Here is a 13,420-nt window from a genome sequence, read left to right as displayed (position 1 = left end):
AGTGCACCGTAAATGTCTAGAGGTAAGCATCACGCAGTGAGAAAGGCTTGTGAAATTAGACGGTGCCACAAAAATCCATCAAAATACAAGACAAGTAGAAGGAAATCCTATGGCAGTCTCTAAGACATCACCAAATTGGGAGAATATTTATTTCCCAGCAGATAATGACCCCAGAACATTTACTGCAGTATCTGAAACAATAATGTTCACCCAAGTGTGGCCGTGCCTAATAATGCACTCTTTTTTATTCCATTTGGGGGTGGACGGACATAGTGTACATATACAAGTGTACACCCAATGCCAGGGCCTAGACAGATCAGGTATCCGTGACTTTAAAGGGGTTATCCAGGAAAAAACTTTTTTTTTATACATCAACTGGCTCCAGAAAGTTAAACAGATTTGTAAATTACTTCTATTAAAAAATCTTAATCCTTTCAGTACTTATGAGCTTCTGAAGTTAAGGTTGTTCTTTTCTGTCTAAGTAATCTCTGATGACACGTGTCTCGGGAAACGCCCAGTTTAGAAGCAAATCCCCATAGCAAACCTCTTCTAAACTGGGCATTTCCCGAGACACGTGTCATCAGAGAGGATTTAGACAGAAAAGAACAACCTTAACTTCAGAAGCTCATAAGTACTGAAAGAATTAAGATTTTTTAATAGAAGTAATTTACAAATCTGTATAACTTTCTGGAGCCAGTTGATATATATATAAAAAGGTTTTTTCCTGGATAACCCGGTGGAAAACTTTTTTTTTTTTTTTTTTAAATCAGCTGGTGCCAGAAAGTTAAACAGATTTGTAAATTGCTTCTATTAAAAAAATCTTAACCCTTCTACTACTTATTAGCTGCTGAATAATACAGAGGAAATGGTTTTCTTTTTGGAACACAGAGCTCTCTGCTGACATCATGACCACAGTGGTTTCTGCCTTCGGCTGTCCAGGCATGCTGGTAGTTGTAGTTTTACAACATCTGAAGGCACCCTGGTTGGGAAACACTGCTGTAATATGTTGTTACAGCGTTGTGTGGATGTGCTTAGCACAGAGGACACCGACACTGGTTTGGGGACATTTAGCTGCAGAGGGAAGCACATCTATAGTCTCACTACATGATTTGTATGCACCACAAGGTATAACTTTTCCCACCATCCTGGTCCAGGAAACAGGAAACAAAGAGGCGATGTGAGACATGGGTTTGCTTTAAACAAACACACGCCTCTCTTCCCACTGATAACCGGATGATTCTTCGCTCACACGGAAGGGAGGAGACATCTTCATTCCCAAATGAATCTTTCAAAGGTAGAAAAGTGTTTGACAGCTCACATCCTACTCAGCAACCACAAGCAAGGCGATGCTCTGCTCCCCAGTGGAATCCACAGGATGATCTTACCGAGTTCCTCCCTCATTGTAAGATACAAATATTTTCTTGGTTCCGATAAGCTAATCTTTCACTGTGCTCAGCAGTCTGCCATAGCTTCTCAGATTTCTTTCCCAACACAAATGGTCGCAAACCTTTCCATGTGTTTACACAGCTCAAATCAAGTATGGGCAATAAAAAAAGATGGAGGGACCTGCAGCTCCATAACTGATACACCATTCACCTTACAGAACTTCTGCTGCATCGTGCACACTGCTGAATTTCTGCAGCAGAAAATCTAATTCTGGACTCCGCTGAAAGAATAAAAATGATCATTCTTTTGGCGGAATACGCTCACATATGCATTGCATGTTTGAACAGTCCTAGAGAATGTGAATGCACCCTAGCAAATTCCCTTTAAGGGTACCTTTACCCTTACAGGAAATGCTGCATATTTTTCTGCATATTTTCTACAGCTGATTTTGCTTCCCATTGAAGTTAATGGATAGCAAAATCAGCTGCACAAAATATGCAGCAGATTCTATATGTGTGAACATAACCTAAAGGGGTATTCTGTGTTAAATTAAAGGGGTACTCCACTGGAAAACATTGGTAAATTACTTCAATTAAAAAATCTTAATCGTTCCAGTACTTATCAGCTGCTGTATGCTCCACAGAAAGTTCTTTTCTTTTTGCATTTCCATTCAGTCTGACCACAGTGCTCTCTGCTGACACCTCTGTCCATGTCAGGAACTGTCCAGAGCAGGAGAGGTTTGCTATGGGGATTTGCTTCTACTCTGGACAGTTCCTAAAATGGACAGAGGTGTCAGAAGAGAGCACTGTGGTCAGACAGAAAGGAAATTCAAAAAGAAAATAACTTCCTGTGGAGCATATAACATCTGATAAGTACTGGAAGGATAGAAGTAATTTACAAATCTGTTTAACTTTTTGGCACCAGTTGATTTAGAAAAAAATGTTTTCCAGTGGAAGTACCCCTTTAACTTATCTCCTATTAATAGGATAGGAGATAAGCATTAGATTAAGGGGGTGATCAACTCCTCGGATCGGTAGAACAGGGCCTGACTCCTTTGTTTTGGAATAATCTTTGAATAGACCTGAGCCCCTTAACTCCCTGTTCTGAAAGGTGGCCCTTGTACAAGCTGTGAAGGTGCCCATGTACAAATTGAAGAGGTGTCTATGTACAAGCTAGAAAGATGTCCATATACACGCTGTGAATGAGCCCATGTACATATTGGGTAAGGTATCCATATACAAGCTGTAAAGGTGCTCATGTAAAAGGTGTAAAGGGAGTCATGTAAAAGCGAACTATGGAAATAATTTCAGAAAGAATGTCATAACTAAAGTATGCTGTATATTCAAAAAACATGCCATAAACCCCTTGTGTATGCAGACCTTTCAATTATCATTAAATGAATTGTGCCAAATCTATAGGGTAAGAAAAATATGATCTGATCAGTGTGGACTGACCACTGGGACCTCCACCAGTTACAAAAACAGGGGTCCTATGCCCCCTGTTAGAATAAAGCAGCAATTGTTAAGCAATGTCCCATATACTATTTAACCACCACTCCAACACTTCTCCCAATGATCAGACTTATCCTGAGGTGTTCCCCACATGCTGTGATTGACAGCTGCCCCTCTCAGCAATGGTTCACATCAGAGATAACTCAGATCTTGGCTGGTTAACTCCTTAGAAGCTGCTCTCAATAGATCTCACAAAGATCAAAAGAAGGGGAAAGGACTAACTTCAGAGAATAAATGTCAAAGCTGTAGGAACGCTGTGAGTCAAGAGATTTATTGCCGCACCTTGAGGAAAGGAATAGGATGACAATATGGCCCTCAGACCATGTTTTTACGTCTGTCAACTTTTTCTTGTCCTTACATCTTAAAAATATTATATGATTATGCATTGATTATAAGAAACGTTCAGCCGTGTGGGAAGAATTAGGTCAGGGCAGGTTGTAAACAAGTAGGTTTCCATCACTGGCAGCCACAAAGTTCTTGACTAGTGTAAAGACTAATGAAATTGCCCAACACAACCAAAAAAATTAATCCTTCAATTGTCTATCCTGTCTGGAAAAAACAAGAGCTGGCATCTAATTGGTCAAAATGAGCAACTGTTCAGTGTTCTATTGCACTATTTATTTTGATATTATACTTTATATGAGCAAAATACAGCAGAGGTGCAGTGCTCCATGGCATGATACTGCCATCTACTGACGGCTTCTTAAAACTGCATTAGAAATAAAGTAAAATATGCTACAAGCTATAGCACTGTGTAATGCTTACAGTGAAAATAGGACAATGCATCGCCTTCAGTTTTATAGGCTAATAAAAATATAATTGTCCAGGTTGCATTTGTGATGTATGGATTGAGTTTTGTGGTATATAAAAGGCCCTCACATTTTTTTAAAGGGGTACTCCGGTGGAAAAGTTTATTTTAAATTAACTAGTGCTATAAAGTTATACAGATTTGTAAAAAATATTAATCCTTCCAGTACTTATGAGCTGCTGTATACTACAGAGAAAGTTATTTTCTTTTTGAATTTCTTTTCTGTCTGACCACAGTGCTCTCTGCTGACACCTCTGTCCATGTCAGGAACTGTCCAAAGTATAAGCAAATCCCCATAGCAAACCTCTCCTACTCTGGACAGTTACTGACATGGATAGAGGTGTCAGCAGAGAACACTGTGGTCAGACTGAAAAGAAATTCAAAAGAAAAGAACTTTCTCTGTAGTATACAGCAGCTGATAAGTACTGGAAGGATTAAGATTTTTTAATAGAAGTCATTTACAAATCTGTACAACTTTCTAGCACCAGTTAATTTAAAATAAATAGTTTTCCACCGGAGTACCCCTTTAAAAAAAATGTGAGAGCCTTTTATATACCACAAAACTCAATCCATACATGACAAATGCAACCGGGACAAAATTGTTTTCCACCGGAGTACCCCTTTAATCCATTCCCCACCAGGAGAGAATAGAAGTAGCATTACTACTTAATAATATCTCATGAAGTTGTCTCCAAACTGTGGTCCTCCAGATGCTGCAAAACTACAACTTCCAGCATGCCCAGACAGCCAACAGCTGTCTGGGCATGCTGGGAGTTGTAGTTTTCCAACAGCTGGAGGTCCACAATTGGGAGACCACTAAGCCAATTCATTACGATCCACAGTTCAAAGTTGCTGCAATAACTGCAACAAAACTGCACAGTGTAAGAGCAGCCTTATATCTGTACAGTAAATGCATAAATTAGACAGAATCTGCAAGTATTCCACCGGCAATGCATGTGAATGGGGCAGTATTTAAAGGGGAACTCCGGTGGAAACAAGTAGAAAACAAAAGTTTTCAAATCAACTGGTGCCTGAAAGTTAAACAGATTTGTAAATTACTTCCATTAAAAAATCTTGATCCTTTCAGTACTTATTAGCTGCTTTATAAAACAGAGAAATTTGTGAATTTCTTTCCAGTCTGACAACAGTGTTCTCTGCCGACACCTCTGTCCATGTCAGGAACTGTCCAGATTAGAATAATATCCCCATAGATCTGCTCTGGACAGTTCCTGATATGTCAGCAGAGAGAACCGTTGTCAGACTGGAAAGAACTTAAATTTCTCTGTGGTATATCTGTAGTATGCAGCAGCTGATAAGTACTGGAAGGGTTAAGATTGTTTAAATAGAAGTGATTTACAGTTGATTTGAAATGTTTTTTTCCTTTAATGATGCAACGGACAGGGTCTTATATGACATAAGTTGCATGTTGCTGCCCTCTGGTGTCAGTTTTTCTACATCACATAGCATAAAACAGAATTGTGTTACCACATGAACACATTCATTTTGTTTTATTCTTTTCATAAGAATCAATTAGGAAAAACTTTTCTTCAAGATGAAGATAGGCATCTCCACCAATTCATAAACCCGAAACTTCATTTGCTGAACAATAAAGCTTAGCTGCCATGGTCAGTAACTTTTTGGCATTAGCTGTCCCAGAGTGCACATGAGAAGTAGCGCTATTTGTGGGAAATATATAATATGTATAAGGCATTTTTCATCAGCAGTCTGGTCCCCTATATTTTAGAGTACACCCTAAGAAGCCACAGCATGGAGGACATTGTATAGAAGTACTGAGTAGTCTAAGGCTTCTTTCACACTACCTTCATGTGACTGCATTTTGACAGACGTTTTTCTGCTGAAAGAGGTCATGAAAAAATAGACGAAATAACTGAATAGAACAGATGCTAAGGGATGACCAATTTACGTTATTTTAACGGTATTCTGTCAAAATAACGGACATGTTCCATCCGTTATTTCATCCATCATGCACTGCTATAGTCCGTTACTTTATGTCCGTTTATTAACCCATTCTGGTTGTGATGCTGTACTGAGCATGCTCAGTAGCGATAACGGATCATAACAGAAGGTGAAAATAACAGGCACTAATAGATGTTCTTTTCAACATCTGTCAGCCATAGACTTCAATGTTAAAATTTTAACCTCCGTTATTCCACTGTTATTTTTGACGGGACAAAAATTAGCGCATACAATGTTATTTGCACTGTCAAAAATAACGGACATTAGCCAAAACAGGACATAACTGATGCTAAAGGATGGGATGAATGGGATTTTTTTACGCCCATTTTATGGACTTTCTGATGGGAGATTTTCCAGGAGCGTAACGGTAGTGTGAAAGAGGCCTAAGCTGTAAATCCAGCAATATGGTGAGATTAAACACTCATTGTTAACTCCTGTAGTTTCTTTGCAGACTCTGAATTAGCTTCAGGCGCTCTTTAGCCACCCCCTCCTATCCCTCTTTCTCTCTCCCTATTCCATAGTCTTCTATGGGCAGCATGTAACCTGATCCCTTATTAAAACGATAGTCCGTTTCAGTGACAACTTGATGGCCCCTGACTTATAATTACATCATCGAGTTTGTGAGACTGCTCCCTTTCAGTCAGCCCCTGGCTGCTTTTGTCACCTCAGAGTTGCCGGTTATAGGTGGCGCAGAGGGATCTGTGGCAGGCACTAACAATAGAGCACAGATGCAATGGTGTAAATTCAAATCATCCTCCCACACTTTTTCTATTTTCCAAATAAAAAAAACAAAAATAAACATATTTGGTATCGCCACATGCGGAACTGTTTAAACTATTCAACTATAACAATACTGATTCAGTACGATGAACAGCATAAATGGAAAAATAATACCAGTCCCCAGAATAGCATTTTTGAGCCCCCATATACGTTTAAGAAAAAGTTTAAAAGCTATAGGGGAAGAATAATGGCAATTTTCTTTTAAAACATGGGGGCGTGAGCAGACGCATCTGTAGTGGGCTCCTGCCATCCTGAATCAAAATCCTGCTAAATCCTCACCATCCTGCTTTTTTGAGGGTCCCACGCCCCTGGGTCCCACCCCCCCTCTAGGGGCCCTGCTTGGTGGAGCTATTTGTGATCGGCGAAGCCTTACAGGCGTGCTGTGTCTCCTGCGGAGAGTAGGCCTTAAAGTCCCGGCCTTGCCTGCCTGTCTGGCTCGCGGTCCTCTGACTTGGACCGGAGCGCTGATCCGCCTTACCCGCGAGGGTCCTGTCACCTCTGCTCTTTGCTCTAGCTATGGAGCCTTTAGCTTGTCTTGTTAGATCTTCTGTTGATATCTTAGGGTTTCGGTATGGGTCCATTGGGGAGCGGGTTGCACTATATATGGACGATGTGTTGCTATTTTTGGGTGATATGGTCCTCTCCTTGGCACCAATCAGATCGCTTCTTTCATTTTTAACAAGGCCTCTGCAAAATTAAAGAAGTGATCTGATTGGTTGCTCTGGGCAACTTTCCATCTGGACAGGTTTTGATAAATCATCCCCAATATGTCCTAAATGTCTAAAATGGGAGTACCCTTTAATCGTCTCCTTGACCGTTTTTGTTTATCTTTTCTGCACACATAACAGACACTTTCTGTCATATCTGTCTACTGGGTGTCCTAGGTGGGCTCAATCCATCTCCTTTCTCATAAGAGGCTCAAATTGCTTCTCTGTTTCCTCCATACTTTACACTGCAGCCCTATAGGTTCAGCTTGACTGCTGTGTAGAAGCACAAGTCAACCACAAGTTACAAGGACACTTTGGGGGAGATTTATCAAAACCTGTGCAAAGGAAAAGTTGCCCAGTTGCCAATAGCAACCAAGCAGATCGCTTCTTTCACTTTTCACAGGCCTTCCTAAAAATGAAAGAAGCGATCTGATTGGTTGCTATGGGCAACTGGGCAAGTTTTCCGCTGCACAGGTTTTAATAAATCTCCCCCAAAGAGATTATTCATTTTAGAATAGTTTTATTGCCAGATCCTAAAGTACATGCAAGTAATCCATATATTTGGAGAAGGACATTTGTCATGCAGCCTTAGTGTTGGTGGATGATGGAGATTTGCTTTAACTATGTAATAATTTTAAGGTTGATAAAATATTTTAAGTCACAGAATGAACTTTTTGGGTTAATTTGTTAGATAAAAAGAGCAGGAATAGAAAAATCAATTAGGGGGGGGGGGGGGGGGAATAAATGAATAATGATACATAAAAATGTGAAGTAGTTACCCAAGGCAATCAATCAGATTCCACCATTCACTTCTGACTCGCTGCTTGGAAAAATAATCTAATTGGCTACAATGGGAAATAACTGCACCTAATGTCTCTCAGTCAGTCACCATCTTCTATGGGTGATTCACCAAGAGCCAGTGACTGACATGGATTAGGTACTGAGCTGCTCTGCTGACGTATACACCGGATATACATTCCCAATCTCCAGCCTGGGTAACTACAAAATGGGCACTAACTAGTTTAAAGGGGTATTCCGGGAATTTTTTTTATTTGACTATGCTACAGGGGCTGTAAAGTTAGTGTAGTTCATAATATAGTGTCTGTACCTGTGTGTGACGGTTTTCTTCCAATTCTTCTGTGATTTTCCCCCCAATATTTATTTTTACCAGCATACAAAATGACTGTTGTCTCAGATTTTTCTCAGCTTGCAATGCAGCCGAGACCTGACTCACTAGTCAGCTGATGACAGGGAGCCTGTCTGCTTCAATGGGTGGAGGGATCAATCTGCAACTAATGCAACAGCTGGAGGCACCCTGATTGAAAACCACAGGTCTTTTGAATGGATGCAGCTCATTAATGTTTCAATGGGTGGGGTGGCTGATGTGTGGGAAGGAGGAAAATATAATTGTGGGATTTGTAGTAAAAAAAAAGAAAAGTCAAACATGAAATACAAGTTCTCAAAAAACTAGCCACAGTGTTATGGTAATCTCACGACATAGCCATTTAGACCCAAGACAAGCACAGATCCTTCCTAAGCATGTCCATTACTCTCTGCCAGGTACGTACTAAAATCACTTTATGGTGGATAACCCCTTTAACCTCCTATATACATCCTGTAAATACCCCTGTTTAATCGAGCATGGGGAGATTTATCAATACCTGTGTAAAGGAAAAGATGACCAGTTGCTAATATCAACCAATCACATCTCTTCTTTCATTTTTTTGAAAATACCTCTCAGAAATAAATATAGCAATCTGGTTGGTTGCTATGGGCAACTAGCAAACTATTCCTCTGGACAGGTTTTGATAAATCTATGTATAAAATAAATGTACAGCTATTTTACCAAAAATGTTTTTTTTTTATTAAATCCTGCATCCTAAACCTTGTGTCTGGCAATCCTATTTCTTCAGAAAGAAACACAGAACCGATGTTGCAACTGGCAGACTATGGGGGAGATTTATCAAAACCTGTGGTGGGGCAGTTGCCTATGGCAACCAATCAGATTGATTCTTTAATTTTTAAAGAGGAATGTGAAAAATAAAAGAAGCTGCACCACTCTTCCTTTAAACAGGTTTTGATAAATCTCTGCATATGATCCCAGAATGAAATGGTAAGTATATTAGCACCATCAGAAACCATGTATTACCCCAGCTTAAATCAGCACCAAAGGTAGAAGATGACCTCATGAGATGCAATGTCACATACTTACTGGAGCAGATGTATCTTTAAGCTTTGTCTAGAACTGTGTCATATTGTGGGCGCAGTATGATGCAATTTGCGGGAGATTTATCAAAACCTGTCAATAGGAAATGTTGCCCAGTTGTCCATAGCAACCAATCAGCTCACTTCTTTCATTTTAACAAGGCTTCGGCAAAATCTGATTGGTTGGTATGGGTAATTGGGCAACTTTTCCTTTGCACAGGTTTTGATAAATCTCTCCCCTTGTGTTGGCCTCAGTTAAAGGGGTACTCCGGTGGAAAACTTTTTTTTTTTTTTTTTAAATGAACTGGTGCCAGAAAGTTAAACAGATTTGTAAATGACTTCTATTAAAAAAATCTTAATCCTTTTAGTACCTGCATGCTACAGAGGAAATTCTTTACTTTTTGAATTTCTTTTTTGTATCGTCCACAGTGCTCTCTGCTGACACCTCTGGACAGTTCCTGATATGGGCATCAGGTGTCAGCAGAGAGCACTGTGGACAACACAAAAATACATTCAAAAAGTACAGAATGTCTTCTTTAGCATGCAGCTGCTAAAAAGTACTGAAAGGATTAAGATTTTTTAATAGAAGTAATTTACAAATCTGTTTGACTTTCTGGCACCAGTTCATTAAAAAAAAAAAATGTTTTAAATTCCACCGGTGTACCCCTTTAAGAACTGTTTTCATGCCAGATTCTAATAGTTGGTGCTTTACTTTCTATTTTCACGTTTCCTCCTTACCAGTGGGTGTTTTTTTTATAGCAAATTCAATTTCTTGACTTTTTTTATAAAGCATTTGCCTTTGGTTGGTTGTAAAAGCAGGTGCAGGTTTAAGCCAAATCAAAGTTTGCTTCAAATGCAAGGCAAGTCTGAAGATGCAAGCAGCATGAGCCACTGTGATAGACTTGGCGTATCCTTAGGCTATTTTTATGCTGTCTCAATAGTAGACAGCATGGATAAATCTGGGCCAATGCTTTTAGTACAGGCTAACAGATAGTTAGATGACAAGGGTTATCTGTCCCAGCAGTGGCAGGAAAACATAGGAACATGCTGAATTACAGTGCAATATCAGATAGAAGCAGGATGAGGAGGCTGACTGTTAAATCAATAGAAGGAGAAGTACAGTCATGGCCGTAAATGTTGGCACCCCAGAAGTATATCTCACAGAAAAGGATTGCAGTAACATATGTTTTGCTATATACATGTTTATTCCCTTTGTGTGTATTGGAACTAAACCAAAAAAAGGGAGGAAAAAAAGCAAATTGGACATAATGTCACACCAAACACCAAAAATAAGCTGGACACCCTTTGGAAAAAATAACTGAAATCAGTCTCTTCCTATAACCATCAATAAGCTTCTTACTCCTCTCAGCCGGAATGTTGGACCACTTTTCCTTTGCAAATTGCTCCAGGTCTCTCTTATTGGAAGGCGCCTTTTCCCAACAGTAATTTTAAGATCTCTCCACAGGTGTTCAATGGAATTTAGATTTGGACTCATTGCTGCCACTTCAGAACTCTACAGCACTTTGTTGCCATCCATTTCTGGGTGCTTTCTTACATATGTTTGGGGTCACTGTGGGAGATTTATCAAAACCTGTACAGAGGAGACAGAAACCAATCAGATTGCTTCTTTCATTTTCAAAAATGAAAGAAGCGAGCTGATTGGTTGCTATGGGCAACTGCACCACTCTTCCTCTACACTGGTTTTGATAAATACCCCCCATTGTCCTGCTCGAAGACCCCAGATCTCGGACACTGGGCTGTACAGTGCGACCAAAAATCTGTCGGTAATCCTCAGATTTCATGATGCCTCGCACACATTCAAGGCACCCAGTGCAAGAGGCAGCAAAACAACCCGAAAATATCATTGAACCTCCAGTTATTGAACTGTAAGTACTGTGTTCTTTTCTTTGTAGGCCTCATTCCGTTTTTGGTAAACAGTAGAATGATGTGCTTTACCAAAAAGCTCTATCTTGGTCTCATCTGTCCACAAGACATTTTCCCAGAAGGATTTTGGCTTACTCAAGTTCATTTTGGCAAAATGTAGGCTTGTTTTTTATGTCTCTGTGTCAGCAGTGGGGTCCTCCTGGGTCTCCCCTCCTGCCATAGCATTTCATTTTATTTAAATGTCGACAGATAGTTCACACTGACACTGATGCTCCCTGAGCCTGCAGGACAGCTTGAATATCTTTGGAACTTGTTTGGGGCTGCTTATCCACCCTCCGGACTATGCTGCATTAACACCTTTCATCAGTTTTTCTCTTCCATCCATGCCCAGGGAGATTAGCTACAGTGCCATGGGTTGAAAACTTCTTGATCATGTTGTGCACTGTGGACAAAGGCAAATCTAGATATCTGGAGATGGACTTGTAACCTTGAGATTGTTGATATGTTTCCACAATTTGGGTTCTCAAGTCCTCAGACAGTTCTCTTCTCTTTCTGTTGTCCATGCTTAGTGTGGCACACAGACACACAATGCAAATACTAAGTGAACTTCTCTCCTTTTTATCTGCTTTCAGGTGTGATTTTTATATTGCCTACACCTGTTACTTGTCCTAGGCGAGTTTAAAAGGAGCATCACATGCTTGAAACAATCTTAGTTTTCCACACTTTTGAAAGGGTGCCAATAATTTTGTCCAGACCATTTTTGGAGTTTGGTGTGACATTATGTCCAATTTGCTTTTTTTCCTCCCTTTTTTGGTTTAGTTCAAATACACACAAAGAGAATAAACAGGTGTATAGCAAAACAGGTGTTTCTGCAATGCTTTTCTGTGAAGAATACTTCATTTTCTTGAAAAATTTCAGGGGTGCCAACATTTACGGCCATGACTGTAAGTAAAAGCTGGCTATACATATTAGATATGTGAAGACTAAACCTTTCAATTTCAGCAGGACTAGTCTAATGTGTACAGAGCCTTCCCAACTCTCCCCTAACAGATGATGTTGGGGGGGGGGGGGGGGGGGATCAAGCATGATGAATTTGAAGACATTTTTGGTTTCTTTATTTCCAAAATTTGCATAAAACATAGCAGAGATTCCAGCTGAACTATCCCTCATGCGTTTTCAGTGTATGACATTTCTTAGGGTTTCATGGAATTGAAGGCAAATATCCAACACGCCTCTCAAGCCTGAATATTAGACGGGAGGTTAAGTTACACCAATTCTTACCATTCATTAACTTGCAAATAGTCTTCATGTTGTGCTATTTTTTTTTTTCTTCTTATAACTACTAATTATTGTGCATTTATTTTTAGTAGTAATTCTCGTTATAATATGGTATATGTTGCTATATCCAAATACTGTCATTTGTAGTGTCTGAGCATTTGGGTATTATCCCATAAAAATAAAATGAATTAAAATAAAGTAAATTATTCTATTGGCAAGTCCCCTCTATTGTACACTGGTATTCTTTAGTTTAACAAATGGTTATTGGATTTGCCCCCTTTTTTTCTAATCTATGTACATTGGGGGTTATTTATCAATAATGGTCTTGGCTAGATAATTTTTTTGGTTTGTCTGGATGCATTTTTTTTGGCAGTGCTGCGCCAAATTTATCATATTCTCGCAGTGGCCATGATAAATTTTGCGCAGATCTGCACATTCACTCCCAGATCATTTTCTACCGCAGCTTCCAGATCATGTCTACCCTGCTTCTGAGGAGCCTGTTTGTCTGTGTTTGGCTATTTTTGTTTTAGCTTTAATTATAAGGTAAATTAATGTCTAGAAGAAGGCCTGAAAAGAGAGTCTCCCTCACATATGAGTAGTGGTTTACCCTGCCACAGGCCAGTGGAAAAAAAAAAAAACTTTAGTAATCGAAAGACGGAGGTTTTAGTTGAACAGGTAATTTTTTTTTTTTTTACCTTTCACCTTTTTTTTTTTATTTTGTTATCACTTTGTTGGATATTTTTTTAAACTTGGGCACATGAAATTGTGAGATGTTGGCCATTGTTAATCTTATTGTTTCTTACATCTTTACCATTCCTTTTTTTGTACCTTAAAACTGGTTTACTTTTCCTTTGCATGTTTTTTTAATTTTTAACTTTTTATAT

The 13,420-nt window shown here is 39.4% G+C and overlaps 2 protein-coding genes across 5 annotated transcripts in view; one reads left to right on the top strand and one right to left on the bottom strand.

Annotated features, from left to right (window-relative positions):
• ARNT2 (aryl hydrocarbon receptor nuclear translocator 2) overlaps window positions 1-13,420 on the bottom strand; it is a 144,488-nt gene that overhangs the window by 110,891 nt on the left and 20,177 nt on the right. The window lies entirely within an intron of this gene.
• LOC130368383 (mesoderm posterior protein 2-like) overlaps window positions 1,187-13,420 on the top strand; it is a 134,304-nt gene continuing 122,070 nt past the window's right edge. For all 3 annotated transcript variants that reach the window (XR_008892443.1, XM_056571959.1, XM_056571956.1), the window contains exon 1: window positions 1,187-1,402. The gene's annotated coding sequence lies outside the window, so the exon portion shown is untranslated. The remainder of the gene's footprint in view (window positions 1,403-13,420) is intronic.

The sequence above is a fragment of the Hyla sarda genome, chromosome 4 (genome assembly GCF_029499605.1).
Source record: "Hyla sarda isolate aHylSar1 chromosome 4, aHylSar1.hap1, whole genome shotgun sequence".
In the NCBI taxonomy this organism is placed as follows: Eukaryota; Metazoa; Chordata; class Amphibia; order Anura; family Hylidae; genus Hyla; species Hyla sarda.
Note: the sequence above shows the minus strand (reverse complement) of the source record. Positions and strands in the feature narration are given on the sequence as shown.